Genomic DNA, 23,619 nt, shown 5'->3' with positions numbered 1-23,619 from the left:
TTTTGTTGTTGTTGTTGTTCTTGTAGATATTAACAGGGATGGCAGTGATATTTTCCAATGGCCAATTTTTACTGTGTATATCTTCCTTTTACAAATGTAATCTGGTAATAGAAGAGTTTATAGAATAAAAATGTAAATTATTTTTAGGCCCAGAAAATCTATGCATTACAAGTCATATTTTTGGAAGTTAAATAAAACTATGGAAAACAAAAGTGTTTGGAGTAGGCTGACTTGGGTTTAAATTTCAGTTCTTCTGTAGCCTTGATAACTCAAATCAAATCATACCCAATGAACCTCAGTATTCTCAGCTGTACAATGGAGACATTATATTTTCCTAACTGGAATATTACCAGCCTAAAATGAGGTCATTAAGTGGCATATTTGCAGAAGTTACATTAATTTCCTTCTTGCCTTCCTGAAAGCTTTCTGCTGAAGGATAGATGTTTAGTATGTTTACAAAGCATAGGAGAGCTTTAAGGAATTTAAAATGGATAGAAAAGACAGACAAGGTCCACATTTCCCTGTCTTTTTCACGGCATGATGAGGTTGGTTTATACAAACTATTAGTCATCTTCTAAATGCTGGGTGATTTATTTTCTGATGTAAGTTACAGCATTGCACTCAGAGGTCAGGCAATTAACTGAGAGCACAGCAATCTGTGACATGGCCTATGTCCCACATATTCACATTGTGTCCCCTATTAAGTCCCCTTCACTGTTTCACAGCACACTTCCTACCTTCTAGTCATTCCTGGAAAACAACAAGTGTGTTTTAGGGGTATTTGCATCCTCTGTTCCCTCTGGCAATGGATTCACAGTGATCACTCTGATCTTTTCAGGTCTTGCTCAAACAGACCATTCTCAATAAGAGTTGTCCTGATATCTCTATTGAACATTCTGACCACACTTTCAGCCTTGACTTTTAACTCCCTTCCTTTGTACTACTTTCCCCTAGCACTTAGAGCACCCTAGCATATTACACGGAGAAGCAGAGATCTCAGTGTTTTTTTGTTTGTTTGTTTAATTAATGAGCACCAGGACCTTCAACAATGCCTGGCTAAGTAGAAAGTATTCAAATATTACCTGCTTAAGGAATGCATAAAATATATAGAAGAGAATTAAAATATAAAAACATAAAAAAACTTACACATTACAAGTTTCTTATGAAATACATTTATTTATTTTTATATTTATATATTTATATTATACAAATAAATATTTACCTATTTCTTACATATATGAGTATTTCATGTTGAACTAAAATCTTAAGTAGAAACAAGTCATTTTACTTTTACTTAATAATTCTTATGAGGGAAATTGTGGTTGTCCTTAGAGCTGCTGGCTCCATCTTTTCAACTCTCCACCTGTTGGATACCTGTAGGTACTTCCTAACCTTTTTGTGGTAGAAGGGAGCCAAGAGACTGGTTCTGGCCAATGAGTCATGTGTGAACACGCACTGAATGGCTGGTATGAGACCTTCCACCTTTTCTCCTCTTTACCTCTGCCAGAGGAACTAGCAAATCCCACCATGGTAACTCTTTCAGCCTCTTGACTGCGATGCAGAGACTATAGAACATAGCTCCCAGTTGAGTATGTATAACATGAGGAAACAAAAGCAAAAATACAACCAACAACCTTTGCTGGTGTAAGATTTGGAATTTGTTGGAGCAACTTAATTCACCCATAATGATGGTAGAGAAATTATGCACATAAAATTTAAAAATTGTAATGAAAGTGTTAAGAAAACACTAAACTAGATATGTGCCCATTGTGAATATTCTTTCTCAAATAACTTTGTTTCTGCTGGTACTTAAGTTCTATAATTGTGAATAATTTGCTTATATTTTTTCCTTGATTTTTAAAATTCTTAGACATCTCTTTAGCTCTTGCTGTAATAGATAAACATTTAATTCTCTTATTCTCTGATCAACCTTTCCTTTCTTTCACCTTGTTACATGACAATTTTAGTTAAATTTGCTGTTTATATATTATTACTCTTTATCATTACTATATAAACTGATATACTACACATGTAATATGGAACAACTTTAATTTTTCCTACAGTTAATCATTGCCTTCCCCCCCCCCAAATTGTTGCTCTCATCTGCCATTCCCCTGGGATGTTTCTCAATTTCATTTTCTCTCCTCAGAACTCTACCTCAGGGCCTCTACTTCCTCTGTAATTCTGGGCTAGTTGCTTTCTAGACTTCCTAAAAACCTGACATCCTAAACCTTCTCTCTATCATCTCCTGTGTTGATTACTAGATCCTAGGACTTCCTCTTTTATCGCTTCCTATTTCTAATGGGTCACATTGTACAGAAGCTAAAGTGACAAAAGATTGAATAGTATTTAAAACATTTTCAGATCTTGCATGACTACAAATGGCTTTATTTTGCCTTCAACACCTGTTGATAGTTTGGCTTGCTATAAGTTTCTCCATTGAAAATAAAATTCCCTCCAATTATCAGAATATTGGATCTGTTGTATTCCAGCATCTAAGGCTGTTTATTGTTTGGAAGTTGTTAGAGGCCTAAGACAGGTCCTTTTCATTTTAGATGCCTCCTTGGGTCTGGCTGAGGCCTCCCTGAGACTTCAGTCTTCCTCCTCCTCCCCTTTTGACCCTGAAAGCATTTCCTCTAAGTGTTGCTCACCAATGTCTCATCTGAGAACCTGTTCAGGGAACCAATCCTGCAACACAAGCATTGCCTGTAGCCTTTGTTTCAGCTCTACAGTGTACTAAATCTGTTCCCTCAGAGTTTTGAACCTTTCTAATAACATTTCCCTACAAAATACATGTTAGGTTCTGCTGTGGTAAGAACTGTGTTGCTAATGGGGGCCCCTGTGGGACAGGTGGGGAGGCATATTTCTCTCCTATTCCTGTGCCCTTCAATTTAATTAGAGATAATATGAACACATGTGGCCAATTCACTCCAATTAAATAGAAGAACACATTTTTAGATTATTGGTGCAATAGCTCTTCTCTATGAGCATGTATGAAAAAACAATTTTACATTAAAAGCAGAAAAATTGATAAGAACATTTCCAAAACTGCTGAATAGAATTCTATTTTTTAAGAGTCCAGTTGAAGAATGAAAAATAATTTTAAAAGGAGTCAAATAATTTAGAAAACAATGACTTGAAAATTTTAAAGAAAATGCTTTTTAATTATAGAGCTTCTAAAAACTTTGAATATACAAATTGGAGTGTGATTATCCTAGGAGTTGGGAGAGCATGTGCAGAATGACTGGTTTCCCCCTGCACACCAATAAATATGAGAGCAGGTCATTCTTTAGAATATGACTTGAAAATTGATGCACAAGCACCTAAAACCAAACTTTATACTAATCAAAGTGCTTCTATAATTCGTACAAGAATTTCTTTGCCTTAGCTGTGGAGGTAAAATGAATTGTTAATCACTTAAGAGCAGCATGATTGTACTGAGCAATAAAATAGGTGAAAGCAGGTGCGTGCTTTCTCCATTACATCAAATTGCCTGCTAAATTAAAATTCATCATAATATTTGAATTAAGATCATTTAATATAAAAAGTGAGGTTCTCTCCCAGAATATTCTACAAGTCAACTTCTCATCATCCTGAAATTTGTTCAAGTAATCTGCATATATTGTAGTAGAGAACCAACCCCAGTATATATGCTGAAAACAAAATTCCATATTTAATAATATTTATAGCACATGGTATTTCCTTCTCAGAGATTTAAACATTTTTACTTAGCTTGTTTAAAGATTCTTTGGAATTTTCTTAAAGAACACCAACAAGTTAGTAATAAGAAAATAATCCTAACAAATAATGGACAAAATATCCCACTCATATGTGGAATCTAAAAAAGTCAATTCCATAGAAGTAGAGAGAATCAGAGACTAGAAGATTAGGGAAGCTGGGAGTAAGGAGATAGTCAGTTAAAACACACACACATACACACACACATACACACACACACAAAAAAAACAACAACAAAAAACTGCAGTCTAGAGAAATAAGTTCAAGAGATCTATTATTCAAGGAAAAGTTCAAGGGATTCCATAAGTATACAAAAAATGAAAGGAAATGTTCAACATCATTAATTATTAGAGAAATGCAAACTAAAACCACATGAGGTACTACCTTATAACAGTTAGAATGACTATTACTTAAAAATGAAATATAACAAGTGTTAATGAGGATGTGGAGAAAAGAGAACTTTTGGCCATTGTTGATGGAAAGGTACAGTTGTACAGCCATTATAAAAAATAGTCTGGAGGTTTCTCAAAAATTAAAAGCAGAACCACCATATTATCCAGCAGTCCCACTACTGGGAATATATTCAAAGGAAATGACATCTGTATGTGGAAGAGATATCTGCTCTTCTCTGTTCATTGCAGCCTCATTCACAATAGCCATGACATGGACTTTACCTAAGTCAGAAGATGCCAAAAGATGAAAAAGGAAATGTAGTGTATATGTTTGAGTGGGATTAATGCGATCACATCTCAACTCTCACCCACAAATCTTTTAGACCTTCACTGTATATTATGTGAAATATAAGAATTAAAACTATAAAGTCTAGAACGGGTTTGTGAATGAACTGCAGGGAAATTGGTAAAGCCCCTGAAATTATATGCAAAATTCTATGCATATTTGCATTTTTCAAGAGAGACTCCCACTAAAGCTCATTTAGGGAGATAATATCTAATGACTTTCCTTTCTTTCCAACTACAATTTTGTAAGATTTCTTATGGATGGTGTTATAAGTCAAGTTTATGATATTTGATAACTTATTTTCAGAAACTTTCATTTTGACATATTCAAGATATTTAAGAGGCATTGTAGAAAACAAAATTAACTTGTTAATATTACTTTAAACCTGTTTAACTATATGAAATTTTAGTATACTTTTTCTATTCCAAAGCTGGGTCATGGAGAACCACAGTATTCTGAAGCCCTTATTTCAGTGCAGAACTCATTTTTCCACAAGATGGCTCTCTATAATTTTGAATATGCGAGTTTCCCAAACCAATTTCTCAAAACTATTTTTAATGTCTTCTCTTCTCTGAAATAATTCATATTAACAGTAGGTGATTCTCCATCCTTATTTCACTTCTATGCTCAAATGTCTAGCAATGCTTGACAATGTGTATGCCAGTATTTTTTGAGTGAGTGATGAATGGATGGGCATTTTAGACATTCACAGATTATTTACCAAGTTTCTGCTACATTCGTAGCCCTACAATATGTATAGTGGTAGATTTAAGAACAAACAAAATAAGTTAAATTCAAAGAGCAAATCATTATCCCTGTCTCTCAGGGAAGATAAAATTTTTATATTAAAAATCTTTTGAGTATTATGTAAATGAAAATTGGTATCAACATATAATAGATATACAAAGAGAAAGGATGATATCAAAGTGGTATTTAATAAGAGAAAAGACTTTGAGCTGATTTGACCTGTAAAAACCTGCAAGGCTTATATGAGAAGAAAGTAAGGAGAAGATAGTCTAGTAAGGGCAAATTGCACAAAAGGAGCTTGGAATTTTGTGGTCCCAGAACACAAGAAAATGGCCTCCCTATCTATGAGGCTAGGTGATTTAAAGAGTATGGAGAGCCATTCTGAGGGGAAGGAAAGGAAAGTAATATTTACTGAGGCCATCCTATGACTCATGCTGTGGTTTAATGATCCCCCCATCTTAAAAATATACCTATGTGCCTCTTATTAGAGTGTTGGAACTTGGTGACATGTTTGGTTTCTTTAAGTAGGTTGACCTTCTCTAAATGTTGTTCCAAGTCCCAGCATATAATCACCAGACCAAGAAAAGCGTCCTCAGGGAAAAAATCAGAATTAAGAAGTGGGCCTTCAGTAGGTTTTAGAGGAGGATTAGCTTCTCTGTCTTGAATCTCAGAGTCCTCTCTTGTGGGAAGGTTAACATAGCCCCAGCTGCCCAGTATAGAATAAGAACCAGAAGGAAAACTTCTCGCAAGGGCCTGGATTTCAGCAGAGTATCCACTAACGTCTTGGTTTAAAATTCCTTTTTGTCTCAACTGTTACACTAAGAAAAGCATGCTTTTTTTTAACATTTGTTTGAATAAAATAGATTAAGTAAAGCAGTACCTGCATACCTGCATCTACAAAGAATGATAAAAGTAGAAACAAAAGTTGGAAAGACTCCAAGAAAAACATGTGTCTTAGGCAAATGAGGGTTGGGGGATGTGGCCTTGCTGCCCCATTCCGAATTGAAAGTTTCCTTCCATTTCAGCCTGGAACACCAAATGTATGAGTTGAATAGTCTAAGCAGCATTCCCACCTGGCTTTCTTACAGATATCCTAACAGAGCTATTGATTTTCCCTGGTCAAGGCTTCTTTATCTGATGCCCTGTCCATCTCAGTTGATGGCAATCCATTCCTGTCAGTTGCTCAGCCTGGAACTTGTGGCAACATTCTCAACTTCTGATACCATACTTCCAATCTATAATGAAATTCTGTCCCTTTCCCTTCAAAAAAAAAATCTGGAATCTGACCCCTCTTCACCCTCTCCTCCACTTCAATCATTCTGGTCAAACACCATCATCTCTCATGACAAAGCTTCCTTATTGATCTCTCTGCTACTCCATTTATCTGTCTAAAATCCATTTCCAAATGGGTGATCAGGATGATCTTTTTAAACCTGATCAATGCTGGTATATCTTTTCACTTAGAATTAAAGCCAAAGTCACTATTGGGTTTACATATATTGCCCAACCAAAACTCTACAACCCTCTTATGTTTTATCTCCAACTTTCTCTCTTCTGTTCTCCACTTTGCTAATTCAATCCATCTATGAAGGCCTCAGTCTGTTTCTCAGTCATGACAGGGAAAGCCTTATTTTTCTCTGCTGAACATATACTTCACCTTGATGAAGAAGTCTTTTTTAACTCTACTGAAAATGTTATCTCTCTCTCTCTCTCTCTCTCACACACACACACACACACACACACACAACACACACACATACACACGCACACACGCACACACACACACACTTGGAACTTGTTCTGATAACATTTTCTTCAAAGAATTTACCACAAAATTCCATTCTGCTTTCTCTGTGCAAGCATGCATACATGTGTGCATTCGTGCATGTCCACACACACATATACTTAAATGGTTTTTCTTGTATTTCTTCTATACCTATAATATAAATGCTAGTATGGGTAGAATTTATGTCAGTTTTATTCACTGCTGTATCTCCTCCAGTACATAGTATGCCTTCAATAGATATTTATTTAATAAAGTTGTTTTTTAAAAAATCTGGATTCCTATGTTCTCTTAAAAAAATCTGAAAATCTGCCAACACTGGCCTGTTTTCACGTGGCAACAACTGTTAGGAGCTTATAAGTACCTGCACATGCAAATTAAAATGTACCCTTTGTTGCCCAGGATCCCCAATGTCTTTGTCCATTTGCATCACCTCCTGGGTCTCTGTTGATGTATGGATTGTTAGTTAGGCTGGCAGAGCCCTGAAATGGAGAGTGACAAGATGAAGTGAGGGCTTTCAATATGTCATTTTGGGGTTGTGAATAAGTTTCACTTAATGAGGACAAATACTGACATGCCAGTCAGTATCTGTTGTCCAAGTCTAGATGTGAATGCCTGAAAATCTGTGTGAAGCCAACATGGCAGAATTAAGGACACAGCAGAAGAGTTTGAAGGAAGAATTAATAGCTCTTGAAAGTGAATTGGAAAATGGAAAAGAAAACAAAAAGAGTAATGACAAAATTTCTAGACTGATTGAGATTAGGGGTATGGTAACTCTGATGTCAAAAGAGAACTCTCCCTTGGACATAGGTATGAAAATCATACACATGAAAAGAAATATACAATGATCTCAGGGAAAAGAGGTTGAGTTTGGAGACACAGATCTAAAGGAATTTGGTGACAAAATAGAACTCTGAGATCAAAGCTAGAGATTAGGCTATAGTTTTGCATACTGCTTATATACTTCTTGTGAAAAGGAGCTTTATGATGAAGATCATTCTAAGAATAGGATTTATGGAAAATGGATAAAATTGGAGGGGGAAGAAAAGATTCTAAATTATAGTGAAAGCAGCTGGAATGAGATTTAAAGGCAAAAGTCCTCTCCTCCTCTACTATGAATACATGCACCTTCACAAACACAAATGGTAAATGATTTAGTGTGTAAAGTTGGCTGCTCCCCCACGTGTGTGCCTTTCACCTTTCCCCATGCTGCCAGTAAGATGCTCCACTCTACGGAAGACTTATGTTATAAATAACACCATTAATATTTATAGACATTCCCTCCTTTTCCTTTTCTGACTTTATATATTCAAATCATATATACTCCATGGATATTACTAAGTGATGGGAAATATTTCAATCAACTGATATTTAGAATTAAAAAAATACTCCAGTTATTTTTAATTTAGGCATCATGCAAAAGTCTTCTTCAACAAAGACAAGGTACTGTGCACAACACCAATAGGGACTCTCTGCTTTCCCTAACCTTTCCTCTAAAACCTGAATATAAATAAAATGTTGTCATTCCAGAAAGCATGCACTTTAATTAAAAGTGGAAGATAAATGCAATAAGAGTTTTTTGAGCTCTTTAAAGTGAGTTCAGACTATAAGGGTCAAAATATTATTTTGTGTTATTTAGAGCCACTGCTTTGTAGGGATTAATGCTCCAGATTGGGGATACTCATTTCTTTGGATTGAAAGTATTAGAAGGTATTTTCCACCTTTAATGCTCTGAAATGGCTCCCCTTGAGTTGTTAAAATATAGCCTGTCATTTTGCCTGCCAAACAAACTCACAGAGGCCTGCTATTTATATTGGCAGATAAATGACAGCAGATGGAATCAAGCATGCGCCCTGTCTCATCAGTAAAACTGCAGGCTTAGAAAACGGATGTGCCCCTGAAGCATTATGCAGGTTGTTCATCTAGTATCAGTGTCACTGTCATGGTTGGCGAAAGGGAAATTGGCAAGTCACTGTATATAGTAGGCAAGATGCCACACTCGTGATTCTTACAGGCATAGTCTCCTCACTCACATCTTGTCTTTTTGCCGAAGGCAGGCTTCTGGGCCAAGATGTTTTGCCAGTCTGAATTTTTTTTTTAACCAGTGTATAGAAAGATAATTAATGTTACCATAAAGGTATGCATTGCCATTAATATTAATTCCTTTAGTGGATATAGTAGGAAATGAACACAACAGTGAATTAACAACTTATTAAACATAAACTACATTTAGTACACTATACAGTCACACTTTTTAAATTACCATTAGTGGAAATAATAAAAGAAAACACTTTTATATTGTGTAGCAAACACAGGGCACTGTTCCAAGGCTTTAATGTTTTATTAAGTTCTTAAATTCTTACAACAATCTTAGGAACTTAGCATTACCAATCTCATTTTAGATACAAGAGAAAACTATAATAACAGCTACTGCTCATAGCAGTAAGATAGTAATAGCTGATGCATAAGTAATTAATATGTGATAAGTGCTATATATGTGTTTATTACATAAATGTGTGCATGTGTGCATATATACACACATATCAGGTATATACATTAACTCCTTTAATTCTCAGTGTCCCTTTGAATCAGGATTTTCATTCTCATATGGAAATGAGGTAGCTAGTAATATAATATTAATTATAGCAATAGCAGCTAACTTGGGAGTTTAAGCTGTACAGCAATTGCAGACATTATCTCATTTAGTCTTCACAGATGTTAATATCACTATCATGGTTTTAGAGATGATGGAACCCTAAGAATTCAAGAACAAATAATAAATAAGAGCTTGAGTTTTTAACACAGATATTGAGTCTAAAGCCTAGTGCATTCACCAATGTGCTAGACCACAGGCAACGCATTCTGGAAACACAGGTGCAAGACAGGTCGTGACCACAAGGAATTAATACAGAGTGAAGTATGCTTTACAATAGATTGCATCAGCTGGAAAATGAAATTTAACATCTGTTTTCTGAGGGCCCACTATGTGTGAAGCTGTGTATTAAATTGTGGGAGAAATTCAAAGACAGAGAGAATACCCAGGTTTCTTGAGTGTACTACGAATTGTGATCTGACGGGGGACATCACTCCCATGAATAACGCACTGCAGTGAACCAGGCAGACAGAGTGGGGAGGAGTTGAGGGACAGATGGACTCTTCACAGGAATACTAAGCTTATGGTGTGGAACTTGGGTATTTCATTGAAATATACTGGGTTTTCACTGGACTGTTTGTCTCTCTCTACTGAACTCTACTTACATGTTTCTCTGCAGATGCTTCTCTTGAACACATTGGTTTTCTAAATTACCACAAAAGGAAGAGGTAATGGCCTGAGAACATGGGCTGCTGCTGCTCGGTGGGAGAACTGTGCTCCTCTTGAGGGAAACTTGTGAGCATTGTGAGATTCAGTCAGCTGTATTCCCTGATACCTGTCTTTCAGGAAGCATGGCAGTCCGATAAGTAGGTTTACTCAAACCTTGGAAAGTCCTTCTCTTTTGGACAAAACACAGGGTTTTCCTGCCAAATTAAGAAATCCTCACAGGCTCTGTCTGACAGCCACCTGAAGGTCGAAGAGAGTTTTTCTGGATACTTTTGAGACAAAGAGAATTCTAAACCTGCAAGGAAAAGCCTAGGCTACAGTAATTCTGAGAGACAAGGCCTGACAACAAAGACAGATGTACTGTGCAAGCTTCACACAGAAAACCCACATCGGCACACTACTGCTGTAGTCAAGTAGAGCCAACAATGTCATGGAAATCACATGTCCCTTCCTAAGAAAGACAATAACCTGAGTAAAACGTGAAGGCAGCAATTCATTAACGTGATCTCGTAGCTTCTCTTTATCTTGATTATTTTACATAAGCACCCTGCTTACTAGTGAAAAGATGGGAGGTGGAGAAAGCTGGTTAGAAATCACCTTTAAAGTGAGAGCTCAAGAAAGGTCATCTGTTACCTGAACCATATACTGCCTTCAACACGCATCACCAGCGCTGAGTGAGCTGGTGGGCTTGGACAGGCATCCTCTGCCCCCTGCAGTAGCCAGCCCCACTCTGCCAACAAAGGACATCACTGTCCCTGCACTATACCTAGTGGCAATGTTAAACCTATCCATTGTATAAGGGGAAGTGGAATATCCCACTCAAATACTGAGTAATCCCAGTCCAAGTCGGTTCACTCTGATCATGCTAATAAACAGAGGATGATCATCATACTTGGAATTCAGTCCTTTTGACTCTTTTTAAATTTATAAAAAGAATTATTAACTGTATTTTCTCCCTAAATGTACTACACAAGGTTTAGAACAAAATACAGGAATCTTTTGTGCTGTCCCTATTGCCATGAAACTCTCAAACTTGACTGCTTTTTACTCCAAGCTTCTCACTCACTTCCCATGATAGACTATGAGGGGTTCAGACCCTTTCACCACTGGGCTCCTCCACTCCTCCCTTCTTATGTTCCCAGTGTAGTTACATAATAATTAACTATTATTGGTTAAATAAATATTCATTATTCCTGCAAAGTAATGTTTACTGATAGACTAAATAGTGTGCCGTGATGATGTTTCATTTCATTGAACAATAGTTTTTTTTCTTTCTGGAGTTATAACTTGCCTCTTTTTATTTGAATAAATTTGTGGCATTATCATTAATTCTTCCAGAACTCTCCAAAATATTCTTTATTAATTAGAGTTTATAGTTACATACACTATTTGGGTTCTTTAGAGCTTATAGTTATATACAGTATTTGGGTTCATCCCAATAAACTCATACATCTATGAAATTCGATTTTGGTTCATAATCTCTTTGGTTTTCCTACCATCCTCGCTCCCACCCCCAGTCTTCTTCTTCTACTTTTCTAGACTTCCTTTCATTCATCTATTTACTTTTATTTGTTGGTTCTTTTTACTTATACTTACAGGTGAAATTCCCTGTGGTATAGTTACATATGCACATAACATGATTTTTAAGGAATTCATTCTACATTGCCTCCCCTAATTCATCCCTCCACTCTGAGTCTCAATCTCCTTCTACCTTACTGATCTTCCTTTTATCTTTATGTTATCCTATCCCTTAACCCTCCCTCCCCCTTTCCTTTTACTCTATCTTCTGTATATAAGAGGAAACAAGCAACTTTTGAGTTTCTGAGTTTGGCTTAATTCACCTGGCATGATATTCTCCACTTCCATCCATTTACCAGAAATATCATAATTTCATTCCTTTTTAAGGCTGAGTAGAACTCTATTATATGTGTGTGTGTGTGTGTGTGTGTTTCTTAATCTATTCATCTATTGATGGGCACCTGGGCTTATTCCATAATTTAGCTATTGTAAATTGTGCTGCTATAAACACTGAGGTGGCTATATCACTATAACATGGTGATTTTAATTCTTTTGGATAAATTCCAAGATGTGAAATAGCTGGGTTATACAGAGGTCTATACTGCTTTCCAGAGTGGTTGTGCTAATCTGTAGTCCTACCAACAATAAACAAGTGTAGCTTTTCCTTACAACCTCACCAGAATTAATTATTGTTTGTATACTTGATCACTGCCATTCTGACTGGAGTAAAATGAAATCTTAGTGTAGTTTTTGATTTGCATTTCCCTGATTGCTAGAGATGTCTGCAACATGATTTAAAAAGTCTTTTGCAAAATATTTTTGCTTGGTTCAAGTACATAAATTACTTTATCAGTTCCCTTACCTTTGATTGATGGTCTATCTGAGTTTAGAATTCCCAGTTACAAATCCTTTTTACTCAGAATGTAATGCTCACTTGTCTTCTAAGTGTCCAAGTGCTTTCAAGAGGGAAATCAATACCACAAGAACCCTAATCAGAAATATAATATATACATATTTTTCTTCCTTTCTATAAGCTTTTAAAACTTTACTCATATTACTATGCAGTGTTCTGAAATGTCAAGTTATGTCATTAGTGTACCTCTGTTTTCTTTTGTTGTGCTCAGTACCAATGGGTCATTTTAATGTAGAAAATTAAGTATTCCTTCAATTTGAGGAGATTTTTGTGTCATTCAGTTCACTGATGAGTTCATCCACTCCTCCTACTTTTATTTTTCTTTTGTTATTTTCCCAAACTTCTAGCAATCAGACATAGCCTCAGGATGGTTTTTCTAAATTTCTTGACTTCTGCCCTCTTCTCCTTATCTCTTAGTTATTTTACCTGCTAATAGATTTCTGAAACTTATCCTTTAGAGAGCCCATTGATTTTTTTACTTTATCTTTGTCTAAAATTCAAATAACTTTTTATTCTTACTTTTTAGTTTTGTATAGTATCCTTTTGTTTCATTTATGCAATAACTTCTCATTTCCCTGAGATTAATTTGTTTTGAAACTTCTATTTATTTCTCACATTATTTTTATTTCTAATCATCATCATCATCATCATCATCATTATCATCTTCATATTTAGTTTTAGACTTTATGTTGAATAGCTTTCTCAAAGGAGTGGAGAGACCTTCCTGCTCATTCACATGCCAGAGGAAGGTGCTGGCATGAGGACTGGGAGTGCTGCATGGATTCTCCGGTCATGTCGAGTCTTGGGATTGACTGTAGGGTGGCTGAGGGAAGAAAAAAGCTTGCCTTTTCCACTGGGTAACCGTCTAATTCCAGTATTATATGTGTCTTCCCTTCAGTGGTGGTTCTGTGTTCTACAGAAGGATTCTTCTATTGCCTAGGCATCATAAACCTGACTGGGTCCTTGTCTCCAAGTGCTACCAGAAAAGCCAGAATGCCACATTCAGTTGATAGACTTTTGTTTAACCTCACAACTTGCATTCTGTATGGTATCTACAGGTCAAAACACCTATTCATTCATTTTTTTTCACAGACTAAATTTCCATTTATCTCATGAGGGTGGAGTGGTGTCGGTCTTTTAGCTAGGCAGGGTGACATGAACCTATGGACTATCTACTTCAAATGCAGATTATTCCATCTATTTCCCCCAAAAGTTCCTCAGTTCCCAAGTCCAGAGTTCCACAAAAGGAATAGCTTGGTTCTCTGGAGGCCCTCCTCTGTGGTTCATTTTGGAACCAGTATTCTCAACTTTGTTAATTTTTTTTTCCTCTCTTTTCCACTCTACTTTCTAAAATAACACTCCCATATCTCCAGTGTTCTTATACTCCTTTGTTTGTAGGAGTTTACAGTCTTCTAAACTTTATCATCATTGTAAAAGAGGGCTTTCAAAGATAGCAAGTAAAAAAGGTTCTATTAAATTCCTTAGGTAGCCATAACAAAATACCATAGATTGAATGGCTTAAACAATAGAAATTTATTTTCTCAGTGTTCTGGACATTGCAAGTCCAAAGTCAAGGTGTCAGCAGGTTTGGTTTCTTTGAGACCTCTCTGCTTAGCTTTCAGATATCTGCCTTCTCTTCTTGCTGTGTGTTCACATGGTTATTTCTTTGTGTATGGAAGTGTCAAGAGTGTATGTCCGAATTCTCTTGGCTTATAAGGATATCAGTCAGATTGGATTAGGGCCTACCCTAAAGACTTTTCCTTGATTTAATAATACTTTTAAAAATCTTATTTCCAAATACAATTACTAGAGGTTAGGGCTTCAACATACAAATTTGGGTTGGGGGATGTAACTCAGCCCATAACAAAAGTCATGTTGAAAACATTATTTTTTAAAATTCTTAACCATGTGTTGAATATATTGAAAATATTCTCTACCGTTTTACTTAAAGACACTGAGCTCATTTATTCATAACAACAGTGTTCTCCATGGAATAAACCACTTTTCACTAATTCCCTCTCTCCCTAATTGAATAGCAATTATTGAGCACCTATTTTTGCAAGATTCTTGGCTTAGCCACACAGGGATTCAAAGGTAAGTCAGACCCAATCTCTGTCTACAAAGGGTTTCACTGAGATGGATAAAGGCAGGAAGTTTTATTTTAAAAAAATAAATAAAAATACTTGTTAGCTCCTTAATGATGACTCCTGGAAAAAAAATTTAAAATGTCTCCAAGTATATAATATCATAGCTCATCTTTTACATTAAATGCAATGTTTTCACTTGCGTTTGAATCCCTTTTGTATTCAACAACCAGGCATTTATGAAGGTTGCCTCATATTCCTTTTGCTTGATACTGTTTCAATTTAGAGAATATAACAGGTCAACCTTCAACTGAAAAAGGACAAAAGTGAAGAATTTAGAGGATTTCTGGCATTTAGTGGCATTTAGAGGATTTCTTTTTGCTACACTTATACACCCAAATTTACCCTCCTGTTAGGGCAAGTTGGGAGCATTGGGCTGGGGAAAGATCTGTTCACTGGGAGGAATATCAACATTGGCAATGCTCCAAGAGAGCACATGACAAAGTTCCAATGGATCTGGCCCGTGGTTTTTTTCACTTGGCAAACACAGAACTAAAGCACATTGCTATATCTTTTGCATGAAGTATTGATCCATGGAAAAACATTAATGATTAACCTAAACTTATGCAATACAATGAGAGTTTGTTCTTTGTACCAGCAATTTTTGACTTGGCCAACTACACAAATCACATTTACATTTTGGCATGGCTAGAACTATATTATAGTCTGGACAAGAAATCTGGTCAAATTTAAACATGTCTGCTTTATACTAGAGAGTATGTGGCAGAAAAGTATCTACATTTTAGGAATTTGCAGTAAGAACATTGTTGTTTGCAGCAAAACTTGTTATATATTAGGTAAGTTTATTAATTGGTTTTTGCCAATAGGCTGTTCTTCAGACAAAAAGAGTTCAAATGTAATTTGTTTCTCCTTATACCAATGCTGAGTGGCCTAACATACCAAATGCCAAATGCCATGGTTGTCTTGTTGGAGATATTCCTTATTTGCCTCCCATGCTCTGAAGTTTCCTATTACAATCATCACCCCTCTCTCCTATAATCCCTGAGCCTGTATGTAAATAAATAGAGACAGGTGGTCAGCATACATTTCAATCTAGGTGTAGAAACTCACAGATGTGATATGTGACCAAGAATAAAATCATAAACAGTTTGGGAAAGATGTGTAAACATTATTTGGCATTCCTGCTTCTATCACCTTGAGATCTGAATTGATTTGAGAGGGGAGTAAACCCTTCACGTCTCAGTTCTTCATGAATAAAATGGGCATACTATTAGGTTCCTCACAGAAGAGTGCTTTCTTTTGAGGACTGAATTAGTCAAGGCACAAGAAAGTACATTTCTCTTTTGATATCTACAGATAGACACATGTATATATCTGTACATGTGTGCTCATGACTCAACTAAATGTGAGTAGTAAATTATACCTAGACTCATAGTCTAGCTTGGAAATCAAACATATATCATGTAATGATCCAAGAGACAATAAAAATCTTAAAGTGGAAGATATTTCCAAAGCTAATGATTACTTGGTGAGCCCACACCTCTAATCCCAGCTACTCAGTAAGTTGAAGTAGAAGGATCACAAGTTCAAGGCCAGTCTGGGAAAATTCTTTCTCAAAATTAAAAATGAAAAAGGCTGAGGCTATAGCTTCATGTTAGAGTGCCCTCAAGTTCAATAATCAGTACAGAAACAAACAAACAAAACAAAAACCCCAAAATGAAAAGCTACATGATTAAATGCCCTATATCTATATTCTACCAAAAATAACTGAACCCTCACTGAACACCAGTGCATATATTACTCTTTTTGGGGCATCAGGGGAGTACCTGGGATTGAACTCAGGGGCACTTGACCACTGAGCCACATCCCCAGCCCTATTTTGTATTTTATTTGGAGACAGGGTCTCATCACCTCACTTTTTCTGATGCTGGCTTTGAAGTCATGATCCTGCTTCTTCAGTCTCCTGATTACAGGCATATGCTACTGTGCCTGGCTACATTACTCTTAATATGCATAATATCCCTGCAACTTTAGGTTTTGTGATTTAATTACATATTGAGGAACATGAAACTTACAGAGCCCAGGCAATTTGGCTAGGAAAACAATGAATCAAACTGATCCACTTGGGCTCCAATCCTGTCTTCCTTCTGTCAGCCATGCATGCAATCCTGTCCCTGCAACATGGTGAATTATATTGTGCTTCATCAAGGCAGAGGCATGAACTGAACTTTGAAGAAAAGATAGAATTTGAGCAGCATGAAAAAAAATCATGAATGCTTTGGGAAAAGAAATGATGTGAGCAAAGGTATGAAGATGGAAACACAAAATGTGTATCTGTGAGATAGTCGTAAACCAGTTTGTCTAGACAGGCAATCTGTATGAACAGAAAGCAGGAGAGAGAGCTGGAAAAGTCTACTGTAAACCATGAATTCCAAAGAAGTGCCCCTTGCCAACTTATATAGAGTATGAAGATTAAGGAAACCCATGCTGTATTATAGACATATAGAAACATAGAACAAACAAACCAAGGAGACCTTAGACAAAAGATAACAACAAATTAACTGTCTTTGTGGTTTGTTCATCCCAGTAGATGGGCCAATCCCTTGAGGTCATGGAAGGAGTCTGTGTGGAGGGTCTTGGAAGCACAGGGAAGAGCACAGTCATGTGGACCTGGCATAGACACTATCAAGAAAGGATTACAGAGGAGAAAGATCCCTTCTGGAAGTAATGGGCGATGAAGAAATGGTTTAAACAGTGAAGCTATTTTTGAAAGATGAATTCAACAGCTGTGCAGAGTAGGTCAATGTGGGTCATGATTAAAGTATGAAGACTGAGGCTAATTAAATAGATGATTGCAGCTGTCCAGGCAGGATAAGGGGGTGGTGGCCATGAAAACGAAGAGGCAGGAAAGCATGAGATGTTTCAGTGAAACTCTCCCAAGGCTAGATGGCAGATGAGGGCAGTGAGGGAGAGGAGGATTTGGGGATGCATGTAAGGTTCTGAGTTTAGGTAAATGAAAATTTAGCATTGTGATGTGATACAAATAAAAACAATAATAATGAAGGCTAATATTGGTTGAAAGCTCATTATGCACCAGACACTGTCCTAAGTGTTTTATAAGTACTACTGATATTATTTCATTTAATCTTTTTTTATTATTTCTTACATACATGACAATAGTGGAGTGCATTACATTCATAATTATCCATTCACAGTACTATTTTTTGTAACTCTGTATATAAAGTATGTTCAAGCCAAATTATGCTTTTATATATGAGCTCTCTTTTTTTGCATTACAATTCTTAATACACATTTATACCAGAATTTATCATATCTCTGTTTATATATAAGGTATATTGACACTGAATTCACATCTTCATACATGAATTTTATATAATGATGACCGACTCCTTCCACTATCCTTGCTATTCCCCTTCTCCCTCCCTTTCTCTCCCATCCCTATCCCCTATATAGTAACATTATAATGTAAGGACTAGCTTACATTATAAAATGGCTATCTCCATTTTATAGATGAAAAGACTGAGGTATGGTAAAAGAAAACAACTTGCCCAAGGTAGCACAATAAGTAAGTGACAGACTCTGAGTTCAAAGGCTCTGGTGGACTTGGAAGGGCATCAATATGACTGAAGAACTGAATTCTTTAGTTTTGTTTACATTTTATTAATTAAAACTAAAATTTAAAGAAAACACATAGTTGATTTGATATTTAGAAAACTGATAAGTATGTTTGGAACAACTTGGGTAAATGAGCCTGTATTTCTAATTGTGAATTTTATGAAATTTAAATACAATCAAATGATAAAGGAAAAAATTTGCAGCCAAATTGATATGTAGTATAAATATCAAATACAATACAGGATATTGAAGGTTTGATATGATAAAAATATTATACATTTCATTAATGATTGTGTGTATTATAAGTTGAACTGATAATATTTTGAAATAGTGAGTTAAACAACATTATGCTTACTAAATTAATTTTACTGATTTCTCTTTACTTTTCAAATACAGCACCAGAGAGTTGAAAAATATAAATGGGGCTCACATAATATTTCTATTGGCCATGATTTTACCAAACACTGAGAAATAAACAAATGAGAGGTCTACTTTACGACAAGATGAATGGCAAAGTTAACAGGACAGTTATTCTTTTTCCCATTCTGGATCTCTATGGTTAATGAATTTGTTTAAGTCTCAAAGGAGAATCATTTCACTCTCAGTTGATTTGTGACTTTGGACCCCCAGCTTTGTTTTCATGTCAATCTTTATAGAGAGCCAATTTTATCAGAGAATTCCAAAGGAGAGCCTACCAAGAATTTCTTCAAGTTTTCCTGAGAAAATACTAACTAGAAATATAGGAGCTATTCAAGATCAAAGTATAATCTTCTATGTCTTTTTATTTTTTAATGGAAGACACTAATCTGATCTTGAAACCTAAACAGTGTTTGAGAGCTTTTGACAATAAATCAATGTTTGCTCTCCTAAGATTAATATGTATGACACCTTAAAAGTATAATATTTTAATTAAATGGAAAAAAGGATGGTAGCTAAGCACTTGTGAATCATTAAGTATTGCAAAAATTGAGGAAGTGTCATTGGTAAGGAAAAGAAATCTAAAATTCTACCAAAGCACTATTCCTTTATAAAAATTTTCTGTTAAAAATCTTAAGCAATATGTTCTCTGAAGATTTTCATTTACTAATTATATATTGTGTATAATGTCCCCAACGTATATAGAATATGCAAAAGTGTCATAATTTCTAAATAATAGCAATGAGGTCCTCACATCTGTAAGACAAATGAAAAGTAACTTCCCTGGCTGAGAGTACTAGAGGAAAGATCAACAAATCCATTAGAGAGTACACTAAATGCATTTGAAAGTGTCTCAATAAAATAGCCAAGCCTCTGAGAAAATAATGTGTCTGACTACGAATAAAATTGGTTTTAAGACCACTACAAGACAATAATAACACACAAATACCCACATACAGCTAAACAAGACATCATTGTGCTTATTGAACTTCCAGTAAGAAATGCTTACTTGTAAAGAAAAGGCCATTTTACCTCCATTTTTTAAACAAGCCACATAATAGAAAATGATAGAAGTCTTGATCTCATGGCTAATTTTCATTGTGTGGTCATGAACATCTTTCCAGTGGCTGAGTAATAACACTCTCTTTGTTGTTGTTTCTTCTCTCTTCTCCTATATAATTCCAAAATTATACAGTTCTATCATTTTCAAAAAATCTATAACCATTATGTCAATTTTAGTTAATTTCTGGCAATTGTACCAGTTAAACTGTTACATATTTTGCTGAGAATGTAATAATGGATCAGATCATTATTGGATCATCTGTGTCTTATTAATATCTATTTTATAAGCATTTGTTAATTAATCTCAGAATTTAATACCAGAACTAATGATGGCTTATTATTTTTATTAAAAATTAACAGGTTAAAATTGAATGTCATTTTACAAACCACTAGGAATCCATGTATCTTATAATTTACTCAAGGTCTAAGTGACCTCAGTAATAAAATATTTATTAATAAAGGCTGATATGTTTTGGACTTTTTTGTAAATTATTTATCTTTATTCAAGTTGCACTGAAAGGTCTGTACAATATAGCACACGGTGAAAGTAATGTTCTGATTGGAGACAAACAAATAGATAAAAAAGGAATTAACTGTGACTTTGAAAAACACTAAGCTTTGCCTTAAATATAAATCCAGCCACAAATGTATATGTTTCTCGTGAATCTTGGTATTCACATCTCCAACTCCAAGCTCTTTTTATTCTTTCTTCGATATTTGTCTGCTCATCTCTATTTATCCTGCCAAGTTCTCAAAAATCAGTTTAATCCATGAAAAAAGTGAATCCATGTTCACTCTCAAACATGTTTCTCTTCTTGATCCCTATTTCTGTTAACAGTACAACTATTCTATCAGAAATTCTAGACTCATCATGGCCCCCAGGTTATCATCAGAGGGCTAGAGTTTTCTTTTCTTTCTTATACACATCAAGTCTTGCCAATCCTTCCTCCACAGGTCTCCAGAAAATACTCCTTCTTACCCATTTTCTTATTATCATGCACCATGCAATCTTACGCACTAAGTACACGTTGACTCTCCAACAAAACTTTACTTTTCCACATAAATTTTTATATAGTCATAGCATAAACTGCAAAACGTACAAAAAGATAATGACTATTACTGTAACCCATTATCTTGTGTTCATTACTACCTTTTTAACCTTTTATAGTAACAATTGCTATAATTCTTCCTACCATGTTTCTTATTCCAGTCTTTTACTGTTCCAAGTTATGTCTTCATTGATACCACTTTATTCTTACATTTTAAAGCATTATTTTAAAAAATATTTATTTATTTATTTATTTATTTATTTTTATGTGGTGCTGAGGATTTAACCCAGTGCCTCACACGCTAGGCCAGTGCTCTATCACCAAGTCACAAACCCCAGCCCCCACTTTAGTCTTTCTTAAACAAAGTTATGATCATATAACTTCCCTGTTAAAAAAATGATAGTTCTCCTTGTTCTAAAAAAACATTCCTTAGCTTCAATTTCATGACCCTAAAAATAGAGTCTTACTGTCACTTTTCAGTTTTGTTTACTAAGATGGCTTCTCAAATTCATTAGGTTTTCACCGTACAATATTGTTTCCCTATAAAGTTTCATTGATTTTCCTACATTCTTTGCTTTTTGAGACTTCTCTCCCATTCTGAAATGCCCTTCATCCTCAACTCCACATAACTAAAAGTAAACCTCAAGATAAAATGCAATATTGTTCATGAAGCATTCTGTGATACCCCTAAGTCCCCAGTTAGAAGTGAACTCAGAAGAGCTGCCAAAACACTTTATTTCTGCTTTCTTTATAGTACTTAATAAAATACACGGCTCAAAATTCAGAGACAGACAATTGGAACTTGTTTCACAATTGTAGAGCCTATTCAACCATGTACTAGAGAAAAACTCTTGAGCCCCTGGGTCTCAGTTTTCTTGCCAGTTGAGATGATTCTCAAAGTAGACAATATGTGAAATCCTACTTTGTAAACTACAAAGTGCTAAGTAATGCAGACTTATTCTCTGCCAGCTCCCCACTTTTTGGCACTAGCCATCAAAAGAATGTCTCATCCTCTTTCACAACCTAATTTGTTAAATGGTCTTGAATAGCCCAATTGATGGCAGAATTTGGCCCTGTGTGCACCCCTGGGAGGGTAACTAAAATCCTTATATGATTATAATTAATTTTTGTTTGAATCTTTATGCGAGAAGTTAGACTGTGATCTTTTTGAAACATGGGAATTTGTCATTCTCAGTTTTGCATTCCTATCATAGAGCTCTGAACTCAGTTTCTGCTAAATAAGTGTTTGCTGAACCAGTGAACATGTGAGCAAGTGAGTTAATGAATGAATGAATTTGCTAATACCTGGATCTTGTGCACCAGTTATTTATACTTAGTATCTGTTATCTCTCCTTAGACTAGAAGCTCCACTTATATTCTCATAGTTCCATGTGCATGATAAGAAATAAATTCTTTCAAAAAGTTGAATAGAAAAGGGTAGCTATGAGGCTGGGGTTGTGGGTCAGTGGTGGAGCACTTGCTTACCATGTCTGAGGCACTGGGTTCAATCCTCAGCACCACATATAAATAAATAAAATATAAAGGTACATCAACAACTAAAAATACTTTTAAAAGGCAGCTATGCTGGGTCACACAATAGGGCGCACCTGCATATAGGTCTTTCTTGAAAAGACAGTGTTTTACTGGAGCATACATAATCTTAATATCTGTTTATCTCTGCAAATTAGGCAAATTATTTACTGTCAACATTGGAGTATCTCCTTAAATTTAATTTTTTAAATGTTCATTTGTTTTCTTTTTAACTTTTTCTTTTTTGTGTTTTCATCATTTTCCCAAATTTTATTGATGCATTACAATTATACATAATGGGGGAATTTGTTGTTACATATTAGTACTTGCACACAATATAACAATATGATTTGGTCGATTATAATTCTCCAGTATTTCCTCTTTCCCTTTTCTTCTCCCTTCTCCTGGTCTTTTTCTTCTACTCTCTCTATCCCCTTCAATTTTCAGGAGATTCCACACCTTTCTTTTCCCTTTTTCTCTTGACTTTCCTATGTTTGGCTTATTTCACTTAACATTTTCAAGTTCCATCCATATTCCTGAGATGACATAATTCCATTCTTCTTCATGGCTGAATAAAACTCCATTGTGTATATATACACAACATATTTTCTCTATCTATTCATCTCTTGACAGAGACCTAGACTGGTTTTCATAGTTTAACTATTGTGAATTGTGCTGCTATAAACATGGGTATACATGTATTGCTATAATATGCTGAATTTAATTTTTTAGGAAAATACAAAGGAGTGATACAGCTGGGTCATTTAGTGGTTCCATTCCTAGTCTTCTGAGGAACCTCCACACTGATTTCCATAGTAGTTCTACTAATTTGTAATTCTACCAACAGTGTAAAAATATTCCTTTTTCTCTACATCCTCTCTATCTTTTATTATAGTTTGTATTCTTAATGACTGCCATTCTTCTGGGAGTAAGACAAAAATCTCACGGTAGTTTTGATGTGCATTTTCTTAACTGCAAGGTATGTTGCTGTATGATGAACATATTTGTTGATCATTTGTAGTTCTTCTTTTGAGAAATGTCTGCTTAGTTCATCAAATTGAATT

The 23,619-nt window shown here is 35.3% G+C and overlaps 1 protein-coding gene and 1 long non-coding RNA gene across 13 annotated transcripts in view; one reads left to right on the top strand and one right to left on the bottom strand.

The window, feature by feature from the left end:
* Positions 1-23,619, bottom strand: part of Pde4d (phosphodiesterase 4D) — a 1,424,195-nt gene that overhangs the window by 348,511 nt on the left and 1,052,065 nt on the right. The gene's annotated exons all lie outside the window — the stretch shown is intronic.
* Positions 17,021-22,251, top strand: LOC125615771. Its single transcript, XR_007346366.1, has 3 exons — positions 17,021-17,205; positions 17,510-17,520; positions 22,242-22,251. It is a non-coding gene; the product is annotated as an uncharacterized LOC125615771 (long non-coding RNA).

This window comes from Marmota marmota, unplaced genomic scaffold (assembly GCF_001458135.2).
Source record: "Marmota marmota marmota unplaced genomic scaffold, marMar, whole genome shotgun sequence".
NCBI classification, from domain to species: domain Eukaryota; kingdom Metazoa; phylum Chordata; class Mammalia; order Rodentia; family Sciuridae; genus Marmota; species Marmota marmota.
Note: the sequence above shows the minus strand (reverse complement) of the source record. Positions and strands in the feature narration are given on the sequence as shown.